Source organism: Harmonia axyridis, chromosome 6, assembly GCF_914767665.1.
Source record: "Harmonia axyridis chromosome 6, icHarAxyr1.1, whole genome shotgun sequence".
Taxonomy (NCBI): Eukaryota; Metazoa; Arthropoda; class Insecta; order Coleoptera; family Coccinellidae; genus Harmonia; species Harmonia axyridis.
In genome coordinates, this window is record NC_059506.1 from 34,720,900 (window position 1) to 34,746,878 (window position 25,979).

At 36.0% G+C, this 25,979-nt stretch overlaps 1 protein-coding gene across 1 annotated transcript in view; it reads left to right on the top strand.

Moving 5' to 3' along the window:
• The window catches only part of LOC123681636 (matrix metalloproteinase-2-like), a 104,740-nt gene that overhangs the window by 841 nt on the left and 77,920 nt on the right, over positions 1-25,979 (top strand). The window lies entirely within an intron of this gene.

A 25,979-nucleotide genomic window follows, 5' to 3' on the forward strand; every position in this document is an offset into this window, starting at 1 on the left:
CGTATCACTTTTTTACAGGATTTGTGTCAATTATTATTATTGTTGTCATTCTGTATGTTGAAAATGTTAGAGCCTAATAATTGATCTTGCTCTGATAAGGTATACATGTACCTATGTCCCTACTACAATTTGTCAAATCCGAGGTCAAATCAAAAATTACGCTTTTGTTTCGAAATACAGGGTGTTCCTAAATTGGAGGTACAAATGGAAATGACAGATTTCTCGGGTCATTTTAGGAAAGAAGTCCTATATAAACATGGGCCGCAAAGTCTTTGTTTTCGAGGTACAGGGTGCTAAAGACTGCTTTTTCTCATAGAACCTTCCCTTCACAAAATATTCAACTTGAATTTGACATAGGTAGATAATCCAATTTAAAATTTTTACCGTGTGATATGCTTATTTTCAATGCAAATCTACAGGGTGAAATTTTTTCTTTTCTCCAGAACTTTTTTTGGTAGACCACTGGTAGTTTAGAAAAATGTGAAAAGAAACTTTGGTCCAGTTCTACACTTTTTAGTTTCTTGTAGTTTTGTCGTATCTGCTACCGATTTCGAAAAAAAAATTTCATACAATTCTCAAGTTATTTGCAGGAAAATCCAAATTAATATTGAGATCCAGTTAGTAAGCTATAATGAACAAATTAGTTATAAGTTTTGGTACTTATTGACCCAATCTATAACGAAAGATTACAAGAAACACCCTGTATTACAAAATCAAAACGTTTGCAAGCTCATGTTAACAGGACATCTTTTTTAATTATCCAAGGAATCTCTCATTTTCCTTAGAACCTCCTTTTAGGACACCCTGATAAATAATAAGGCTTTTTTATTCAACAAAACCAAAGTATAACCCTGTATAAAACTCGAATATAAAGCCTCTCTCTATGGCACTTGAGGTTTTATAACCTAGCCTAAGAAACGTTATGAACATTTTTTGCAAGAGCACAAAAACTGCCATAAATTCTTGTTATAGCAATAACTATCATGTGTTATTCTACTTTTTCCTTATCACAGGCATCCATTTTTTGTATGAAATTATCGCATGTTACAAACACAATTTTTACTGCTTCATTACATGTACAGAAGTAGGTTGCTTCTGTTATGAACAGCTGACATGAATTTCACGACTTTTGCCCAGTTGAGAATTGCGATTTCCAGTATGGATAAACTTTGGAATTAAGAATTGGATTGACATTTGTCATTCTTCTTTGTTTTGGGGTTGTGGAAATGTTACATATGCGTTTTAAACAGCTTTCATTGTCTGATAAAATTAGGAGTAGAGAAAGTTTGTTTAAAATCAAGATAATGTTTCTTGGTTTTTCGACAAATGTAGGACGAAGATTTTTCGAAAATATACTTGGAGGAATATGATCAAGGTGTTATCAATAATGGAGTTTTTTAAATCTGACTACGTTGGATACCTATTTACTCCAGAATCATCTTTTTGAGTCGATAGAAGTTATAAAACTGAATCGGTGTCAACAGACTATAGTCATAGCTAACTACCAGATATATCTGGATATTAAAGTCCTGAAGATTGAGAAAAATCTAGACAAAAAACTAAAAATAATTCGCGCATTCACCAATTTGTTACTGATAGAAATTTCGAAAATTTTCGTGACAAAATACGTCAAGCTACATATGTCAAAAGTCCTCTATGTCACTATAAGATAATTCAACTTTATTTACGACACAGAAAAACGTCAAACTGTACTCATTCCTATGCATGAAAGAACAACAAACAAACCACTAAATAAATCACTTCGAAAATCATTTAAATCCTCGAAAACTCATATATAACTTTTCTCAAAGAAATTCTCTAGGATGCTCCATATCGGAGCAGAAATATATTTCATATCCAGATGTATGATGCAACCTAAAAATAAATCATAGCTTTGTTTTGGTGAAGAACGTGCCTTGGCGTTAACTGCCAAAATGTCAGCGCCTACTGATAGAATACTGCAGTCCTGAACAAAGCGTGAGCTTTTTTGTGTCCGGTTATTTCCAACGGAATAATGATGCCGTAAAAATGAGTCATGTCAGATATTGATAGATAGGTGCATCTGCCTACATGTCAGCGTGAAACTAGTCTTGTTTTTGTTGCTGGATGACTGCTGACCTATGGAAAGCTAGTTTGGGAAAGTTTAGATGATGTTTTTTGAACGAGTGGTGGCTTTTATATCCTTGTTTTATGCATCGTTCATTTTATTTTCATTCATTCATTCAATTCAAATCATTATATGTACTTTGAACAGCAGAGTCCCTTGCTGTGGATCAAAGTAACGGGTGTTTTTTTCGAGGTATATAACTTTAAGTTGGCATTACTGTTCAAGATGCCGCCCGATTTAACAGCTGTCAAACGATTTATTCTCAGTTTGGTTTGGCAATTCATCATGAACACGCCTGAACAACGCTTGCAAATAGTGCAATTTTATTTCGAAAATAATGGTTCTGTGCGGAATACGTATCGCGCACTACGTCCATTTTATTTTGTTTAGCGATGAAGCGAACTTCTGGTTAAATGCCTACGTCAACAAACAAAACTGCAGCATTTGGAGTGAAGCTAATCCTCAAGTGTATGTCGAAACACCGTTACATCCAGAAAAAACTGACTGTTTGGTGCGCTTTATGGGCTGGTGGAATCATTGGTCCGTACTTCTTCAAAAACGATGATGGCCAGAACGTTACAGTCAATGGTGATCGGTATAGAGCCATGATTACTAACTTTTTCATTTCTCAATTGAACAACCATGATGTCCAGGAGCTGTGGTTCCAACAAGACGGCGTAACATGTCACACAGCTCGTGCCACAATCGATTTATTGAAAGACACGTTTGGTGACCTCCTAATTTCACGTTTTGGACCTGTGAATTGGCCTCCAAGATCTTGTGATTCAACACCGCTAGACTACTTTCTGTGGGGCTTTGTAAAGTCATTGGTCTATGCGGATAAGCCACAAACCCTTAACCATTTGGAAGACAACATTCGACGTGTTATTGCCGATATACGGCCACAAATGTTGGAAAAAGTCATCGAAAATTGGACGTCCAGATTGGACAACATCCGAGCCAGCCGTGGCGGTCATATGCCAGAAATCATATTTAAAATGTAATGCCACAAGATTATCTTGCGGATAAATAAAATTCATGACAATCGAATAATCCATCGTTGTTTCATTACAATTTAAAATTCTATAGCTCTAAAAAAAACACCCTTTATGTCTTTACTAGATCTCTATTAGGGGTACTGTAATTCTTGTGACCAAAATTGTTTGACAATCTCAATTACAGTAAATGTTTTAAATATTCCTATTTCTCAAAAGTTTCATCAACGAAAGTACCAAACCAAATCCCGTGATAAACATCAGAAACAAGCCCAACAGAAAACAATGGACCCCTTCTTCAGCTGTCTCATTTCATGGCAGCCTCCAATCGTGGTCGAGTCAATAGTTCAAAGACTCGAAGCATATAAATAAGAGGATTAAATCAAATGTTTCGTAATCCCTATACGGTATGGAACTCTTCATCTGGAAGGTTATCTCTCTTGTAAGAAAGTGATTGCTTTGTACAATCGGGTTTCTTAGAAAGGATTCTGAATTTATCCATTTAATATTAACACGTGACATGGACAGGGCAACTCCCTTCCGTGAGTTTTACTACTTCGACCACCTATCTCATGGTCATCGCTCTATCTAAATTTATTTATAGTGTGTTGACTTGCATTTCAAGTTTGTTGCATTGCTTTTGTGTTTCTTTTTTACTCAAGCTCAAAGTTCATGTTTGCGGAAATGTTGTTGCAAATTGAATCATTATCGTTTCTATTACTGACTTTTTATCTTTTTCTTTCCGAAACCGGAATTTATAATATTGAATGCTGAAAGTTAGGCGCTCAGTGCTTCTGTAGAAAGAGCAGTGTTTTATTCAATTCTGGTCTTGAATTTCTTTGGTTATTCTGTTTAATATGTAGTCAAAGTATAATCTTTTGAAATGAGTGAGCAAATTAAAGAATATTCCCTTTAGTATTATCATATCATACCTTCGATGTGTTATTTGATGTGTTTTATAGTTTCTCTTTCTTATTCTCTTTTATTGTCAGCTTTGATGTTTTATGTATCAGATTTTTGAGCTTGAGAGTCAGTTTTGAGGTGAAATATTTAGGAGGAGTTCATTTTTTTCAAGAACATCGACATTGAAACATGATTTTTGAGAATTACGAAGCAGGAACACTAGCAAATTACTAGTCTTCTCGTATTTATCGAAAGACATTTACCAACAAGTCCTGATAAATTGAATATCATTTCAAACAGATGAATTTATCTTGTTTACCTTTGTAGCGAATGAGATAATTGCATTTTCATTGATTCAAGCTGATAATTCAATATTTGGTTCTAATAATAAACACGTAATCCAATAAGTACCAGGCCTAGCGCACATATTGGACTGCCAGTGGCATATCACCTTTTTTCTCGATAGAACTGTTAAATCTGGATCGAGGTATTGAACGTTGAGTTAAAAACGCTGTTTCTTGAAAAATGAATGGAAAAGAGTTTCGAAAAAATACAGTTCAAGCAAAGCAATGACATGATAAGTGAATTTCAATCTGAATTCGGAAAAAATCTCTTGGTTCAAACCTCAGAGTGATAAACATAGATAGAGGGAGCATATGTCATTTTGAGTAAGCAAATTTTGTCCCCAACATAAACTATCAAATTTGACATGAAGCGCGCGGAAATGAAAACATATCAGTGATACGATATTTCACTCAATTCGCTATTTCTCCACGAAGAAGGCACTTCTAATGTCCCATTGTGAATTAATGCTTCTTTTCAAATAAAAAAATATTGAAATAAATATCTAAATATATCAGAATTTCAGAAAACAAACTTCAAGCGCGCCAAACGATGTGAAACAATCGATGACACTAGGGGAGCAAAAGTTGCCAAACCTTGGACTTCAGCAGGTAGTTACAGAAAATAATAAATATTCTGCTTATTATAAATTCGACAATTAGGAAAAATATCGAATTCCAAATATTCAAATTTGCATATTTAATTGAGAATGACTCAAATATATTTCATTCAATATGATATACATTCATAACGATATAGTAAAATTGTGGATTTGAAAATATATCACAATCCGACAACGTTATCTCACCATGTTGGGGACATGGAAAAATTGCGTATACGTCTTCTATCTATGTTTATTACTCTATGGGTCAAACCTTATTAAGAGTTTTCACGAATAATTAAGGAGATTCTGGAAAAAATATACAATTTAGCAAAATCTCCAGGGTTGCCACTAAGCAACAGAATTCAGCATAGGGCAATCAAATCACCTTGCCGTTCACCTTAAAACTACTTTCGTCTTTAGTTGTTTGAAAGCAACTATTATCTAGAACCGTTCTCAAACGAAACGTTGCAGCATTAACCTTTATTGATCCCTCTCACTAAACACAATGGATAAGATGCATCTCCTACAAATATGGCAAATCAACATTGCCACAAACATCACCAAGGAACTAGTCTTGAGTTTATATTACCCGATAATCTTAGAGATTGAAGAAACAGGATTCGAGTAATGTTGTTCGTTCTGTGTGTAATTGAATCTTGAGTTCCATCAGTCTCTGATTGAATGTTGAGGCTTACTGATAGAGGTCAGACATTAGATGCAATATTGCATTAAGTTTACAGTATTGAATTAACGTTGGAGCGTGCATAGTTGTTATGAATGCAACATAACCTCATTCATGCGTTACTATTTGTGGATTAAAAAGGTAATGGTGGTTTTGAGTTCATTCAAATCAGAGAGAAAGATACAGTAAATGGGAACCTTCATAACCCCACAAAAATCCAACGGCAATTAATCACAAGATCTTGGTGGCCAGTTCATATCGCCAAAACGAGAAACAACTCGTCCTGGAAATTTTTTCTTGCAATAAACCCAAAACAGGTCTTTTTCTGTGGCTTGTTGCACCATCTTGCTGGAACCACATCTCTTCCAATTCCATATATACCAACTGACAAAGAAACTGCAACACACTGCGGGTTTTTAAATTTAAATTTTTTTTGGTAAAACATAGATAGTATAGCAATAAACATTATTATTATTATTATTAAATTATTGAATTTGAAGTAAAAAATAGTGAAGGTTTTTTTCATGTGAACAATTTTTGTTAGTTAAATATTGTAGTCGTTTTTTGAAAGTTTTTTGAATTTCACAACAAGCCAGCTTTTCGAGGAGATCCAAAGTCGATATTTAGTTGTTGTTAAAATGCCTAGAGCACGTGTACGCATAATTTATCGCCAGCAAAGTGAACTTGAAAGAGGTCGAATTATTGGTCTACGGGAGGCGGGGTTGTCATTTCGAGAAATCGCTAACCGTACGAACAGAAATCCAACTACTGTTATGAGATGTGTCAAGCGTGGTTTGATAATGCCCGAAATAGAAGAAGAGTAGGCACCGGACGTCAAAGGGGCACAAATGAAGTTCAAGATCGACGTCTAAGACTTATGGCCATTAGAGACCGATTTGCGACAACTCGATCTTTGGCTGATGAGTGGCTAGGAGAACAAGGCCATCCTGTAACTGTCCGAACGGTTTACCGCCAGATAAGGTCTTTTGGACTTCAGCATTATCGACCCCATCTTGTGTTACCTTTGACGGTTGAGCATCGCCGGCAACGATTACAGTGGTGCAGAGAATGTCAACATTGGAATGTGGAATGGCATCAGGTCGTCTTTCCTGATGAATCTCGATTCTCCTTGGGTGCACATGATGGCCGAAGAAGGGTAGACGACGTCAGGGAGAAAGACGTGAACCTCAGTTTGATGTTGAGCGTCATGTACACCGGACAGTAGGCTTTATAGTATGGGGTGCTATTGAACATGCAAGAAGGTCAACTTTAGTCTTTATTCGAGGTAACATGACAGCCCTGCGTTACCTTCAAGAAATAGTCTAGCCATATGTTCTCTCTCACTTTAAAGGGCTCGAGAATTCAATATTTCAGCAAGATAATGTCCGACCTCATGTTGCCAGAGTTAGTTTAAACTTTTTCGAAGCGAGCAATGTGAATCTTTTGCCATGGCCGCCCAGATCCCCCGATCTTTCGCCCATGGAGCATGTTTGGGACATCATGGGTAGAAGGCTTGGAAATTTATCCCAGCCTCCAGGGACTTTGGAGGCTCTGAGACATGAAGTACAGGTAGCATGGGATAGTATCCCTCAAGAAGAAATATACCATCTTATTGCATCAATGCCGAGACGTGTTGGGGAGTGTATAGATAATCGCGATGGACAAACACATTATTAACAAATTTATTAAAAAAAATTGTGAACCCTTCGTTTTTTCTCCAAATTCCAATAATTTACTCCTTGCTATATTATGTATATTTCACCAAAAAAAAATTAAAATTTAAACAGCTCCTTCTGGGTGTTGCAGTTTCTTTGTCAGTTAGTATATAACTTTTCATCGGGAAAAAATGTCACTTATAAATGAACAAGCCGAGTTCACACCGCAGCTTTTCCCAATTTATTCAACGTCTATCTCCACCTTCAAAAGAAACTTTTAAATGTGTCATCGATCACCCTATACACTACGGTTCTTCCCTCGACAACTCGATTATTCAAACGAACGAAACCTGAACCAACGTCACGTGGGCGAGGAGTAAATTATGTACACACACTTATAACCATATGAACTCAACTAATGAGAGGGTAGCATGAGACCAAATTTAGGGTGGGTTACTCCAAAATCGAACTTTAATACAACACGAACACAAAGCGTTTCAACAACACACCTTTTTTCTACCTCTCGGAGTGAATCATTCGGACAATACTGTATTCATTTCCTGAGTGCATGGAATTTTGAAACCGTTTTAACGAATTTGCATAGCGTGAAGAATAGTTAGCAAGTTTGTAGTCGACAAATTAACAATTCATTCTCTGGATTAGGCTTAAAATTGTTGTTGATTAATATGGACATATGGCTCGATGAATTATGTATGTCAGTAGCAAGATTGCCTTTCACAAACTATACATGCGTTTGCAAATCTGCGAATTGATTTTAATATGGAACTTTCGAATTGAATTAACTGAACGTTGAGGAGAATTCAATTCGATTTATGCATCAAAAATTTTTTATAAAGCTTGTACAATAGTTGTTATTCATTTGGCAGAAGTATGCAGCTTAAGCAAGTTTGTATGTCATACTCTGCAACAACTAAAAGATGAAATTCTTTCTGAAATTTTACATTCTCCTGTTCTAAATACAATATCCAGAATCAAAAGAAACAAATCAACATTATTTTCGAGTTCGAATTTACTCGAAACTGTGAGGTCTACGCAAAATCGGTGAGCGGTGCCATAATTGACGATCCCTGATTAGCCGAATTTTTTTTCCGAAAAATTTTCGTAAAATTTTCCCTTAGAAAATTGAAAAAAAATAAAAGCTCCTTCATGGGACTGTTGTACCATTTCATTGATTGATTCGACTATGTAGATAACTTCTCCTGGACGTAAGCTACGTCCTTGAAACCTCACTATCTTTCAGATCAGACCCCGATGTTCAAAAAACGTTTGTATTTGAGTGGTCTGTGACGAATAATTTAGGAGATATAACGATTTTTGGATGGAAATTCAATGGAAAAATTGCATGAATTGGGCTTCGAATTGCTTCTGCATTCACCGTATTCACCAGATCTGGCCCCCAGCGACTTTTTTATTGTTTTATTACCAACAAATCCCCTCACTATCATTCGATAACTCAAAATCTATATTTCACAAGTGATACCATCTTGAACAACGAAAAATTTCTCTTCAGATCTTATCAACACAATTCGACGAAGAAATTTCGATATTAATTCTAGTCTCGTACTCTTTTCATTCATGATTGTGTTAGTCAGCTTTTTCGATGACGTTTGACCGAAACTTCAACGTCAATTAAATCGCAAAGCTAACGGATCTGAACGGAAACGACTTGCAAATTATGTATGAGGCATATAGGTAGAAATCAATTCAACCAACCGGATCCATACGTATAGTTGCGTTATATACATACTTGTCATCAAATTGGCGGTTGAAGAAATTCCCTGATAACTTTGACGGCAATGTTTTTTCCGATTATATTGGTTTGCATTTAACTCCTGCCTGTCTCGGATTATTGTAGACAATGTGGCAACGTTGAAGGTGGAAATCTATTAGGACAGATTTTGCATAACTATTTATGCAATTATGGAAATTGAAGCCGTTTAAAACAGTAATTATATCTTATTACATGCAAAGAGAAAACATATTGATTTATCAGCAATTTGTAACTATATGTATTTTTGTTTCTCAGATAATTTTTCAATAGTGTTGTGAATGTTCAATAATGCTAAATTTTGATTTATGCTGAGTCAATGAAGCAAGACTCCACCTGAGTTTGTTTGAGAATCAAGTGCAATTTCAATAAAGCAGACTTTGTCCAAAAGAAATTTGGCTTGAAACCAAATATCCTCCAGATTATTCTCAACAATATTCTTCTGTATTCTTCTCCATTGATTGTTACCTTACAACCATTTTCTTCAAAGAAATGTAGACCAATCGCTTCACAAGCATGAATTGCACACATTAACTTTATCAGGGTGTTTCAATAGTTTCGTGTTTAATTTCATCACATTTTGAAATTCTGCTCAAATAACTGAATAATCTCGTCCATAAATTATTTTTAAATATCTCTCAGTATTTACGTATTTACCAATTTCTACACGTTCTTGAAGCTTGTTTTTTTCCAGGATTAAATGACATAACATACTGAACGCCAGTGACATAAGAAATGTCAAAAAATGATACACAGTTTTGCCATTATAACCATTTAAAATTTTATCATTCCAATTGGAAAGCCCTATAAGTATATTATTTATAGGATATTCAGAATTTCATCAAAACAACACTGTACACAGAATCACCAACTTTAATGACTAAATTGTTTTGAGACCACTGCACAAATCTTTCGAGAACCGTTTGAGCACCGCTGGTTTCGGGGAATACATATGAGTAAGCTCTAGAGAAATCAATGAAGAAGCAGGAAACAGTCATTTGGGCCTTCATTAAAAAGCATAAATTTGTTAAGGGTTAAACGGAACCACACTTAAATTAACTTCTATGTTAAATATTGAATTCATACGAAGAGATGACGTGGAAATTAACAAAATCATATACATAAAATAAAACGAAGTAATTTCCACTATGTTACTTCGTTTTATTTTATTTATAATGAATTTCCGCCAAGTAAGGACCGAATCCATTAAAAATCATATACAGTAATTTAAAGTAGCTATTATGTATATTTCTATTTTATTTTGAAAACTATTCGGAATAATCCAACAGTTGAAACATAAGTAATTGAATGGATACTTGAAATTAACTGGAAGCAAGTTAAAATTCGAAAAATGACTAGAATACAAATTTGAAGTAGCTTCCAAAAGAACTTGACTTCGTGCAGTGCTTTTCTTCTTTTATTTCACTTGAGTATCAGACCATCTGATACTTTTAAGTGAATTTGGTGAATATTTTTCAAGGCATCTTTCAATTTCTGAAAGAATCTCTTTTGCAGTAGTCTCTACATTGATCATTGTATTCGCTCAACAGATGGCATCTCAAGCTAAGCGATACAACAAGTACAAACAGTATAAAACCAAGAGGTTTACACTGGCCACTCTTTCATTCACTTTTGATGAACTGAGATATACTTCAATATAAATTAAATAAATACTTTTCCTGCAGATTTTGCAGTGTTTTGCATCCTTGAAAGATGGTATCAATAAATGGTGCAGCTTTGAGTTTCATATACGCTCGGTAAACTCAACAAGATTGAGACGTCTTTATGCATCATCCATGTGTTAACTGATTTTATAACTAGCCTTCATTAATTGGTCTGCTACCAAATTGAGCATAAATAAGTTGAGTGAATCATCTTGCCGAAACATATATATCAATGTCCTACATATCACATGGCGTTTCCGGTTGGCAAATTTAATTTGTGCAATAATTTGATGCTGGTGATTGGTTTTCTGAAGTTGGTTTTCTCTGGGAGGTACTACGATAACAGGCCAATTGAAAAGTCCCCGGTCTATCATAGTAAAACCCATTTTTTCGGCAAAATTCGATTTTATTATTCAACATAGTTGCCTTCGAGGGCGATACAGCGATTATAGCGATCTTCCAACTTTTCGATACCATTTTTGTAGTACGATTTGTCTTTCGCTTCGAAATAGGCCTAAGTTTCGGCGATTATTTCTTCATTGACGCTAAATTTCATTCCAGCGAGCATTCTTTTGAGGTCTGAGAACAGGAAAAAGTCGCTGGGGGCCAGATCTGGCGAATACGGTGGATGCAGAGGCAATTCGAAGCCCAATTCATGCAATTTTGCCATTGTTTTCATTGATTTGTGACACAGCGCATTGTCTTGATGAAACAGCACCTCTTTTTTCTTCAAATGGCGCCGTTTTTTAATGATTTCATCCTTTAACGATCCAATAACGCTATATAATAATCGCAGTTGATGGTCTGGCACTTTTGGAGGTAATCAATGAATATCATAACTCGCGCATCCCAGAATACTGATCCCATAATCTTGCCAGCTGACTGTTGTGCTTTTCCTCGCTTTGGATTCGGTTCATCGTGTGCAGTCCACTCAGCTGACTGTTGGTTGGATTCCAGAGTGAAATGAGCCATGTTTCATCCATTGTCACATATCGATGCAAAATTCAGGTTTATTGCACTTAAATAGCTTCAAACGCTGCTCAGAATCATTAACACGTTGTTGCTTTTGATCGATTGTGAGCTCGCGCGGCACCCATTTTGCACACAGCTTTCTCATGTACAAATATTCGTGAATGATATGGTGTACACGTTCTGATGATATCTTCACAATGTCTGCTATCTCGATCAACTTCACTTTACGGTTATTCAAAATTATTTTGTGAACTTTTTTGATTTTTCTTAGGTGACAGCCTCTTTGGACGTTCACTGCGTTCACTAATGGTCGGACTGCTGTCAAATTTTGAAACGTATCTTTTGAAGGTTGGTACTAATTTGAAATCATATGGATTTAATACCAGCACCGCCATCTGTGCATCAGACCGGGGACTTTTCAATTTGCCTAATAAATCTATTCGAGATGATTCCCAATGTAGAAGAAATAAGAAATATCAAAAAATTATGCACAGTATTGCCATTATAACCATTTAAAATTGTATCATTCCTATCTGGAAAATTCCACAACTTGTCAGAAGGTTTTACACCTCGTGAGAAAAGGTTTCACGGTGAGATTTCACAGTTTCTTGCTATTAGATTCAAAGACAATCGATGTGAATCTCCTTATTCAGGATCAATGACAATCGGAAAAACCAAAACACTCTATTTGCGCTTTTATGTGGCTCTTGGACTAGAGTGTTATGGTAAATGTGAAGGTGATGCATGCGAGAATTTCTTCCTTTGTGCACTCAAAGTCATAGGTTTAACTGGCGTTTAAGTATTCTCTCAACCTTCGCTGCATATCACGCTATATTTAAGAGATAATGATGATTTTTATGGGATCTGCTTGAGATTATTATACCAAGAGGAATCTGAATATACACTGGCAGGCATGTGGTTTGGAACTTTCGATAATCTCATTTGGAATCCAACTTATTCCTTTATAAACTGTTCTGTCCTAGAGCGTCAATATTTATCTCGGCTGGTTTTTATATAGATAGGTGCTCTTTAAAGCAATTCACATCAGAAACATACATTTATTGAATATATTATTAGATACATATAAGGAACGCTTATTATATTCATTTTTTGTATGTTTATAGTTATGTTGCAGTTTATGCAATTATTAAACATATGTTGAAGTCTACCTGAAGCATCATTCCTTTTCTCGCTAGCCTCTCTAAAACCATCTATTATATTACGTGAATAGTCAGAGACATTGCTGTTTTCCTCTTCGGTAATAATAGTATATACTAACAGATTTCTCTTTGACACTTTTCCCTACACATATTTTATCTGATATGTCTATTTTATTTTTGAAAGTTTCCCTCAATTTATTCTTCGCAATCTTTGAGGATTTCCATCCCCCATATATAGGGTATTTTTTTTTTCGAGGTATATAACTTTAAGTTGGCATTACTGTTCAAGATGGCGACCGATTTAACAGTTGTCAAGTGATTTATTCTCAGTTTGGTTTGGCAATTCATCATGAATAGACTCACGCCTGAACAACGCTTGCAAATAGTGCAATTTTATTTCGAAAATAATGGTTCTGTGCGGAATACGTATCGCGCACTACGTCCATTTTATTTTGTTTAACGATGAAGCGCACTTCTGGTTGAATGGCTACGTCAACAAACAAAACTGCCGCATTTGGAGTGAAGCTAATCCTCAAGTGTATGTCGAAACACCGTTACATCCAGAAAAACTGACTGTTTGGTGCGCTTTATGAGCTGGTGGAATCATTGGTCCGTACTTCTTCAAAAACGATGATGGCCAGAACGTTACAGTCAATGGTGATCGGTATAGAGCCATGATTACTAACTTTTTCATTCCTGAATTGAACAACCATGATGTCCAGGAGCTGTGGTTCCAACAAGACGGCGCAACATGTCACACAGCTCTTGCCACAATCGATTTATTGAAAGACACGTTTGGTAACCGCCTAATTTCACGTTTTGGACCTGTGAATTGGCCTCCAAGATCTTGTGATTTAACACCGCTAGACTACTTTCTGTGGGGCTATGTAAAGTCATTGTTCTATGCGGATAAGCCACAAACCCTTGACCATTTGGAAGACAATATCCGCCTTGTTATTGCCGATATACGGCCACAAATGTTGGAAAAAGTCATCGAAAATTGGACGTCCAGATTGGATTACATCCGAGCCAGCCGTGGCGGTCATATGCCAGAAATCATATTTAAAATGTAATGCCACAAGATTATCTCGCGGATAAATAAAATTCATGTCAATCGAATAATCCATCGTTGTTTTATAGCAATTCAAAGTTCTGTAGCTCTAAAAAAACACCCTTTCCTTCGACAATCAACTTGACACCTTTTTCTAATCATAAGTGTCTACACATGCATATGTATAGGAGGCTCTTTGAATAATATTTACACACTGAAAATGTATAAAGGATAGTACACAACTCGGAAAATCCACTCACTCGAATTTCCCATAGGACCAAACAACCTAGTCCAACTCTGTAGACTTTCAACATCACGAATGAGGATTTTACTTTTCCTCGCTACAAAAATGCATAACCTGCAAGAATTCAAAGTTGCGATATGGCATGCAGTTCTATAAGTATTGTAAAGTGTGACTTTTCATGATTTATGCAAGTAGACATTTCGTTGTTGAGAAATCCTAGTGGTAAAGGTGACAGTAAGATGTAATAAATCATAATTTAGGGTTGGTTAGAATTCGATAGATTGGAAATTTCCAAAGACTTTCGCAACTTCTGCAGTCGTCTGGAAAATACTTGATACCAATGGTATTTTTCCTACGATTTTCTGATTGTAGACCAGTGGCGGTTCGTGGCAGTGAAGCAATACAAAAACAGAAGCAATAGTAATTTTAAAAAATTTAGAATGAGCTTTTTATTAGGTACACAATGTGTCTCGATAATTATTGCTCAAAAATTCACCAATGCATTCTATAAATTAAATAATTGGAGGGTGTCTGAATAGATTTTTTATGTTTCTCGATGTAGTTATTGTCCTGCACATGTACAAATCTTAAGATTAATTTTATTCATTGCATACAACAAGAATTGTTAAATTTAGTATGGGTCTTGTAACTTAGGATCTCAAACTTTCTCGAACAGCCTATAGTTTGAAACCTACTACAGGGTGTTCCTAAATTGGAGGTACAAACGAAAATGACAAAATTTTCGGATTATTTCAAGAAAAAAGTCCTAGAAACATGTTTTCGAGATACAGAGTGTTGAAGTTTGATTTTTCTCAAGTTTTTTTTTTCATAGCACCTTCCCTTCACAAGATATTCGACTTGAATTCGGCATAGATATTCCAATTTGAAGTTTTCATTATGTGATATTTTGAATGCAAATCTACAGGATGATATTTTTGCTGGAATAGTGTCCGCTTCTTTCCTCCAGGACTTTTTTTTGGTAGACCACTGGTAGTTTAGGAAAATGTGAAGAGAAACTTTGGTCCAGTACTACTGTTTTTTGTTTTCTGTAGTTTTGTCGTATCTGCTTTTCGAGAAAAAAAATTCAAACAATTCTCTAGTAATCCTCAGGATAATCCAGATTATTATAAAGATCCAGTTGGTAAGATGTGGTGAATAAATTAATGATAAGTTTTGGTACTTATTTACCCAATCTGTAGAGAAGGTTGATAAAGATTCGATAAACTGGTATAATAATCACAAAAAAGTTGTACTACAACAAACAGCCTGTATCTAAAGAACAAAGCGTTGATTATAGGACTTTTTTTGAATATTCAAGGAATCTCTCCTTTTCCTTTGTACCTACAATTTAGGAACACCCTGTATATAATATTTTTTCAGGTTAATATATTGATGATACTGCAAAATTTGCAGTGCTTTCGTACCCTAAGATACAACAGATCATTCTCGAATGCCCAGGAAGAGGAAACAGTTTAAAAAAAAATTGAAAAAATTTATCTATTTCCTGGAATAGAATCCTGAACAGATGCTGATAAAGGCAACCATTTTAAACAGAAATAATACTTTATATCAATTCATCTCATTGTCGCAAGAGCTTTTGAATTGCTTTATTTTGCAAATCGTGTATTTCTTCGTATACTTCAATTAATTTTCTGTTCGCTGTGACGGATTGAATTTTATGTGGGTAAATGAAAATGCAGAACTATTATCATGAGAAGTGTCTCAAAATGTAATAATTTGCCGTTGACTTTCTTGATGGATGAACTGTCTAATAATTTCGGTGTTATAGCTACCCAAAATTTTGTTATCTGATAACTCGAAAAATATGGATTCGAATTGAAACTTGGCACATATAATTGATTGTGAAATAACACCACAATGATTCATATAGATCACAGAACTTCTATGCCATCGAAAAAATGGGCCATACAAAAATTCAGTTTGATAGATCTTCAGCAGAAAAGAAAATGAAGTTTACCTAAAAAATAAAAGTGCTATTGCCAAGGAATAACAAAATATTTCGCCATTTTCTATGAATGAAAGAGACGTCACTTCGACAATAAACACAAAAATTGGTGAGTTTAGATCTTCATAGAATCATATTCAAATCAGGTGTTGGATAGACGTTTAACACAAAAATAAATTACACAATTGAACCATAAATAACCACGTTTTCTGGAAACCTCATATTAATTCAACGTATACAAAAGCTTCATTAGTTCTTTCGTGTATTTCTCACCAATTGATGTAGCCGCGAATTTCGAAACGATATTTCTCATATTCTGTAATCACTGTCACGGAACTTTACTAGTAGTAATTTATGCATTCCAACAACATGACCTCAAGGTGCGGAGATAAAAGGCTATTCTGTGTTTTCAATTAATTAAACGTGTACAAAGGGATTGGTGGCATAGTTATGATGTAAATGAAGCTTTATTAATTATCGCAGAAAAAAAATTACCGACACAAAAACATTCCTGAAACAATGAAGCACGAGAGTGCTATTATTGGAAAATTCCCAGAGAATATACAGACTGGTCCACATCTAAGAGTATGATTTCTTTTTGTTCCAAAACTCAATTTCATTCAATAAAAATATCATAAGATTTTTTTTTCATAAGCTAAGTGTTTATGAGAGACTATTTTTAGTAAGACAAAATTTGAGCAGGTGACATTTTATCTGACATGACATTATTTAAAAGAATTCTACGATTCCTGATAATTTTAAATAGACCCTTATAGGAAAATAAGTAACTATGAAATATCCATCGAGTAATAACCATAGATAGAGGGAGTATACGCAATTTTTACATGTCCCCAACATGGTTAGATTACGTTGTCGGATCATGACAAATTTTCAAATCCATAATTTTACTATATCGTTATGAATGTATATTATTTTGAATGAAATATATTTATTTGAGTGATTCCCGATTAAATATGCAAATTTGTATTCGGAATCCGATAATTTTGCTAATTTTTGAATTTATAATAAGCAGAATATTTATTTTTTTCTGTATCTATCAGCTGAAATCCAAGGTTTGGCAACTTTTGCTCTCCTAGTGTCATTGGTTGTTTCACGTCGCTTGGCGCGCTTGAAGTTTGTTTTCTGAGTTTCTGATACATTTACGTACTTATTTCAATATATTGTGAGTTCATATGAAACGTTGATTCACTATGGGACATAAGAAATGCGTTCTTTGTGGAGAAACTCGCGAATTGAGTGAAATATCGTATCACTGATATGTTTTCATTTCCGCGTGCTTCATGTCAAATTCGACAGTTCATGTTGGGTACAAATTTGCTAACTGAAAATGACATATGCTTCCTCTATCTATGATCATCACTCTGAAACGTAGATACAATTTGGTTTCTGCGTGAAATGTCAGAATAATCGCACAAAAACCATAAAATTCTTGAATAGTCTGTGACATTCATCCATACTTCTGTGTAATTTCACATATACCCGAGATATACCTATGTCTGCCAACCTAATAATAACAGAAAAGAAAACAACGTAAAACTAGACTATATTTCCCAACTATTCCAATTCCAACAATAAAGTATAGAACCTTCCAATCTAAAAACAAGAAAGATCATTGATGCAATCAATTCGATTCCTTGTTGTAGTGAAGATACTAGGAGTGTTTGGTGGGTGTGAAATATATACAATGTTAAGCAGATGTAGGCACCGCCATGAATATGAATGGAACAAGTGTTATAAATAAAACATGGATTATAGTATTTGGTTTTAGCTCCGTTGATAGCTGATCCATTCCACGTTGTTATTAATGAAATGCAAAGTAGAGAATTGGCACACGTTCACAAGCTGATAAGACCATTTCCTGCTTAAGAGTAGAGCTTACTCACATTCAATCTTAGAGTAGGAGATTGGCTTTGGAGAAAATAGATCTTCTGATGGTCGATAACTTCTGTTTTACCTCACCTTTTCCGGTTGTGGTTCTGATTTCAGACTATTCGATACAGTGTGGACGTTTTAGGTGAGTTTTCAAGGGAAAAACCTGGTCTCGGAATGTGCAGGAATTGCAAAATGGTTTTCGTACTACTGCAGGTCTGAGAACAGGAAAAAGTCGCTGGGGGCCAGATCTGGAAAATACGGTGGATGCAGAAGCAATTCGAAACTCAATTCATGCAATTTTGGCATTGTTTTTATTGATTTGTGATAAGGCGCATTGGCTTGAAGAAACAGCACCTTTTTTTCTTCAAATTCGGCCGTTTTTTAATGATTCCATCCTTTAAACTATCCAATACCGCTTTATAAGAATCGCTGTTGATGGTCTGACCTTTTTAAGGGTAATCAATGAATATTATACCTTGCGCATTCCAGAATACTGATGCCACAATCTTGCCAGCTGACTGTTGTGTTTTTCCTCGATTTGGATTCGGTTCATCGTGTGCAGTCCACTCAGCTTATTGTGGATTGGACTCTGGAGTGAAATGATGGAGCCATGTTTCATCCATTGTCACATATCAACGCAAAAATTCAGGTTTATTGCACTTGAACAGCTTCAAAAACTGCTCAGAATCATTAACACGTTGTTGCTTTTGATCGATTTGGAGCTCCAGCGGCACCCATTTTGCACACAGCTTTTTCATGTACAAATTTTCGTGAATGATATAATGTACACGTTCAGATAATACCTTCACAATGTCTGCTATCTCGATCAACTTCACTTTACGGTCATTCAAAATTTTTTGTGAACTTCTTTGATTTTTTCGTCGGTGACAGCCTCTTTTGAGCGTCCACTGCGTTTGCCGTCTTCGGTGCTCATTTCACCAGGTTTTAACTTAGCATACCAATCAATGATGGTTGATTTTCCTGGTGCAGACCCCGGAAAATCTTCATTAAGCCGAGGTTCTGCTTCAACTGTATTTTTTCCCTTCAAAAAGCAATATTTCATCAGCACTCGAAATTCTTTTTTTTTCATCTTTTTTCAAATAACAAAAGTAGCTACACTCACAACGCAATATCGCACAAACTAATGGTCAGACTGCTGTCAAATTTTGACACGTATCGTTTGAAGGTTGGTACTAACTAAAAATCATATGGATTGAATACTAGCACCACCATCAGTGCATCAAACCGGAGACTTTTCAATTGGCCTAATAAGCCGTGATGAATGAATCAATTATGTTTTGGTGCTTACTTAACCCATTTGTAGCGAAGATTAATAAAGAAATAAATAAACTGGTATAATTCATCACAAAAAAGAAGGACTACAACAAACACCCTGTATCTCTAAACAAACCGTTTGCAAACCCATGTTATAGGACTTTTTTTTCATATAAAAATATCCAAGGATTCCCTCATGTTCCTTTGTACCTCCAATTAAAGAACACCATGTACAAAACATATTTATCTTGAATCAGGTTAAATAATTCCAGAAAAATCCAACCGTTGGAGAAGATGAAAAAACCTCGACATTGTGTTATACACTCAAAAATAAGTGCATACAGTTATGTGGTCTCCAAGGGTGAAATTGAAGCACGAATGAACGAGCGTTCACTGAAACGCTTTCATAAATTTTTTTCGGTGGATTCCGCAGATTCATCATTGGAATTAATAAACCACAAAGTTACGAAATAAAATTCCATCTATGAGCGTTATCATCTGAATCACATAGTCTACAACAGCTGCGGAGGGTGAAATTGTTTAATTGATCTCGCCGACAAACAAAGACAAAGAGAACGCGCTTTGTTTGGTTATAGTGCAATACTTTCGATGCGCTCGTTGACCTCAACCATCGTGGTTTATCTGTTTCTGAAATACTATTCACTATTCGTTTATATCAACTCGAAAAACAGCTGTTTTCTCACGCAAACAAACTGTTTTATACGTCAATAATCAATCGAGTTCGATACCACGTGCGATCGAACGATTTTTCAATCGTTTGTAAGTTTTGTAACGTAAATTCGTACATGATGAATGTAAGAAAAAGTGAAATGTTGACCTTCTTGCTCTCCTCTCACATATTTTGATTGAACTCCTGTGTCTCTTAATTAGTGTAACAACCTTTTCATATGGATAGAACTGGTTCTAAACTAGTTCGGGAAAAAACATTTTCTTCTTCCTTTTATGGAAATGTTTCTTCATTTCAAAATAGACTGATTCGGAGTAGTCAACTGATGGATTTAATATCGGTTATCCAGTTTTCCAGTCACTTCATTATCAGAATAGTTCCAATAACTTTTTGGGTGGACAGAAGGAGGTAGAGGAAGAAGGAGAAGATCATTTTCGAGGAGTAGCACAAAGAGAAAGGATAGGCGTTTCAGACAACTAACTCTACGAGATCGTTTTGCTTCTAAATATGATATTGCTGATGAATGGTTAGTGGAATCGTCTAGGCTCATAACCAGATGATATATTTCGTTTTTAGGAACTGAATGAAAGACTAGAGCTACATTTCGTCAAACTAATTTCGCCTTCATCAGGTTACAATTGGAATCAATTGGAACAAAGACACCAACGCACTTTCCAATAATTTTCCGATTTGAGGATTGACTATATTTTGTTTATTACTACCTGAGAACTCATTAATTCTCCAAAAAAGAATCTGTCAAACGCTTTGTTTTCAAGAGTGTTTTTTGTAGTCATTTTGCTAGTTTATCGAATCTTTATGAATTATTGCTACAGATCAGGAAAATAAGCATCAAAAAATACTAAAAAATCCAGTGATGGGTTTAGAGAGCCTTGACACGTGTTTGGCTGATGGCTTTCATCAGGTTAATTTTTTTTTTCACGCTACTCTCATTATCGACCGACCAAATCTGTATAATCAGCACTGTCGGCAAGCTTCAATTAAATCGTTGTGAACCTGCGGTCTTCGTATGATTCTAACCGCAAAACATTTTTATCGGAATTTTTATTGTTTTCCAAAGCGAAATAATCCGAAATAATAATGGAAAAATCGAGATTGCTGCAACCGGAACCACCGCCACTCTGGATTTTGATCAGATGAATCATTACAAAGATACTACTCATTCTATTGATCACGAGATGGGGTCTTCAGCATTCACGTCATTTGTGCAAAGATCTTTATTTGGTGTTTTTTAGTGACTGCAAAAGATATTTATCAATTTATTAAAGGCGAATTATAAGTAGATTATAAAGGGTGTTTTTTTAGAGCTATAGAACTTTAAATTGCAATAAAACACCGATGGATTATTCCATTGACATGAATTTTATTTATCCGCAAGATAATCTTGTGGCATTACATTTTAAATATGATTTCTGGCATATGACCGCCACGGCTGGCTCGGATGTAGTCCAATCTGGACGTCCAATTTTCGATGACTTTTTCCAACATTTGTGGCCGTATATCGGCAATAACACGGCGAATGTTGTCTTCCAAATGGTCAAGGGTTTGTGGCTTATCTGCATAGACCAATGACTTTACATAGCCCCACAGAAAGTAGTCTAGCGGTGTTAAATCACAAGACATTGGAGGCCAATTCACAGGTCCAAAACGTGAAATTAGGCGGTCACCAAACGTGTTTTCTGCTTCAATATGAAGAAATCTGGGACTTGGGCTCTAAAAAATCTATAGTGAGGCCGCTATCAGTGAAAGAACGTACCGAGAGTCGTTTCAAGGTTTTGCAATAGATGGCTTTAGCGGTAAGTGTTAATCGAAATAAATAGATCGAAGATGTCATACAATAAGCTTAGGTATTTGTTAACATAACGCCATCGAAATATCAGTCGATTTATGTCTGCATCATGGAGTTTTTCTCGATTGAACATGTCAGTTTACGAGCCACATTCTCGTTATTTGCGGGAGGTTTCAAATTTCTGCTTTAATTTGAAGAAATCTGCGGCTGAGGCTCATCGAATGTTCTCATTACCTATGGTGTGGCCGCTATTAGTGAAAGAACGTGAAGAGAGTGGTTTCAACGCTTCAAGACGGCAAAAACGGAAGGAATTTCTGCATCGCATTGTGACTGAAGACGAAAAATGGCTGCATAACGACAATCCCAAGCGCAGAAAATCATGGGAATATACCCATGCTGCGAAATTGGTCAAGACATACTTGGAAACGTTGAAATGGGAAGTCCTACCCCATACGCCATATTTTCCAGACGTTGCTCCCTCAGACTCTCACTTGTTTCGATCAATAACACACGGCCTGGTTTTCCAGCACTTTCGGTCTTATGAAGAAGTAAAAAAATGGATCGATTCGTGGAACGCTTCAAAAGAAGACCAACGAGGAATTCGTACGCTGTCCGAAAGATGTAAGAAAGTAGTGGCCAGCGATGGACAATACTTTGAATTATATAATAAAACCTCGAATTTTGGAAAAAAAGGCGGAAGCAAAGTTGTATTTATGTGGAAATATAAAGAAGACTTCATTAATTCGTGTCGACACTTCGTATTGAGGCGCATAATAATCCCTGATGTGTACAAATCTCACCGTTTCTTTTCTCCCTCATCAAAACAACAAATCGACTGGATTTGCATACGTTGACGCCAGCTTATTTTCACATTTTAATACATCACGGTTCGCCTTGACGTATACCAACCTTGTTTCGTTTTTGTCTCTTTGTGCCAAACAAACAAAACAACATCGGCGGGAGAAAATTGGACGTTTCCTGTATTTCAGATTAAAATCACATTGAACTCGTATTCATTTCGTTGTCGGGCGACAATAACTTTATTGAATTTAATGGCGATTTATAGATTAAACGCTGTGTGGAGGGTCAAAATACCTTGTCGGCGAGGTTTACGACTTCAAACGGCGGCGTTTTTGCCCAAAGAAGGGTTCGAGACTGGAACTGTTCAATAAAGAACCTAACCTCACTGTAAGTATAACGCATAGAGTAATAAACATAGATAGAGGGAGTATACGCAATTTTTACATGTTCCCAACATGGTAAGATTACGTTGTCGGATTGTGACATATTTTAAAATCCACAATTTTACTATATCGTTATGAATGTATATTATATTGAATGAAATAAATTTATTTGAGTGATTCCGTTCAAATATTCAAATTTGAATATTTGGAATCCGATAGTTTTCCTAATTGTCGAATTTTTAATAAACAGAATACTTATTATTTTCTGTATCTACCTGCTGAAATCCAAGGTTTGGCAACTTTTGCTCTCCTAGTGTCATCGGTTGTTTCACGTCGTTTGGCGCGCTTGAAGTTTGTTTTTTGAATTTCTGATATATTTAGGTATTTATTTCAATATATTTTGAGTTAATATGAAACGTTGATTCACTATAGGACATAAGATGTGCGTTCTTTGTGGAGAAACTCGCGAATTGAGTGAAATATCGTATCTCTGATATGTTTTCATTTCCGCGCGCTTCTTGTCAAATTTAAAAGTTCATGTTGGGGACAACATTTGTTTACTGAAAATGACTTATGCTTCCTCTATCTATGTTTATTACTCTGAGGTGGGAAGATAGACGCTTCAATAACGTTCAGAAATTGTTAAATCAGTGGTCATTTCTGGATACTCTGGGAAAAATTCGTCATATAGTAGATTAAATTGAGGGTGAATTTTTTTACACGATACAAGGGTACCAGTACCAACTGAACCGTAATTGGTACCACCATCATATTCGTCTACAATACCTCAATAAATTAATTATTAACAAATAAAATAAAAAAGTCCCTGCATAAGCATAAGGTTGATAACACAACTTTTTGCTTGTAAAATATCTGCAGGTATCCAACTATTATAGTTAGTGTTATATTCACATTTCCTTGAAGTTTCTGGCTTTGCAAGAGACCATCGCTGTAACGCTGAACCTTTTTCTACCATATTGCAACAACAGGGACCCAAAAAAGCAGAATATTGTTTACGCTTGAGTTTAACCGATGATTCATTTCTGGAACTAGATCACCCACAACGTAGGTTCCCATATTTTCCTAAAATAGCTCTACAATAAGTCATTCCAATGTTACGGCAACACGCTATACATCTGTCTACAATTAGAAACTCGTAAAAGTTGTGTTTGACTTCTTCCTCGAACAATAATTTCATTCAATCGAAAAATTATTAGAATTACAAGGTTTGTTTGACTATTTAGTGGAAAAAAAAAGAGAAATATAGGTTGGACATCGATATGAGAGAAATATTTGACAAATTTCAATTTTTTTGGCACATTCGAGAAAATCTCAATTTTCAATTTCAATGAAAGTTAACTCTACATTGACTTTATAACTTATTTTTTATGTTCTCTCGGGAAGGTTTTGAACGAAACAAGACACGTTAAATGGAAGAAAAATTCAAGATTTCACCGAATCTTATGTGAAAGAAGAGAAATAAACAATTTTCAAAATACTGGAATGCTGATAAGTGATTTAATACTTGGTATTTCCACCCCTTGCGTTAATTACAGCTCGGCAACGACGGTTCATACTCAAAATGAGTGATCTTAAAATGTTCTGATGATTTTCTGAACTTCTTAGCCTTCTATTGAGGTTGTCCCAAACCTGCTCAATCGGATTGAGATCTGGACTTCTTGCTGGCCATTCCATTCGAGAGACTTCAACCTCTTCAAGGTACTCCCGAACGATGCGCGCACGATGGGGTCTGGCATTATCGTCCATAAAAATGAAATTTTCACCAATGTATGGGGCAAATGGCACTACATGCTCTTCAAGAATGTTCCTTATATACCTATCAGCATTCATAGCTCCGTTATCAAATACCACTAGGTCTGTGCGAGCAGTCAAAGATATTTCACCCCATACCATAATCGATCCTTCCCTGAAACCAGTAGTATTCAGGAAATTGCACTGAGCATATCTTTCATGTGGACGTCTGTATACAAGGGAACTTCGATCACAATGGTAGAGGCAGAATCTAGACTCATCTGTGAAGAGAACTCTTTCCCAATCAGCCTCTTCCCAATGGATATGCTCTCTCGCAAAATCCAAACGCGCCCTTCGATGGGCTGGGGTAAGAGCTGGGCCTCTTGCCGCGACACGAGGCCTTAAATCATATTCTCTAAGGCGATTTCTTATTGTCTGAGTGCACCCCATGAGTTTGCTCAAGCTGATGTTGAAGGAGGCGAGCGGTTGCAAACCGTTGTCTCAACGAAGAAACTCTCAAGTAACGTTCTTGAATGGCAGTTGTTACCCGTGGTCTACCCTGTCCTGGTCTTCGGACATTCATACCTGTCTCCCTGAATCACTGCAACATTCTGGACACACTTGTATGGGAAACTCCAAACCTTTCTGCAATTCTTGTGTATGTCCGCCCTTCTTCTCGCAAAACTACCGCTTGGGCACATTCCTCTTGGGTCAAATTGAGTGTTTCGAGTTGCATAGCGATCGAGTGTATAAAATCAAACGAAAGAAAAACTATTGATCACTAGAATTGATCGAGAACAACTGATTTAATACTGACGTTGAAGCATGGCCGGGATATCATCATGATTTTCTGAGCTTGGGATTATCGTTATGAACTCTTTTTTCATCTCTTGTCACAATGCGATGCAGAAATCCCTCCCGTCTTTGCCTTGCAAGCAGATATTCACAAGCAAACAAACGCCGTTCAACATCTTTCGGCTTCAACTCGTACGGCACCCAATTTCCATGTTTCTGAATCATTCCCATGACTTTCAGGCGTTTCGAAATGGCTTGTTGCGTCACCCCCAATGATCCTGCCAATTCTTGTTGCGTTTGACACGAGTCTTGATCAAGTAATGCCTCTAATTCTGCATCTTCGAAAACCTTCTCTTTTCCACCGCCATGCTGGTCTTCGACGTCAAAATCATCGTTCTTGAAGCATTGAAACCACTCTCGATACGTTCTTTCACTAATAGCCGTCTCACCA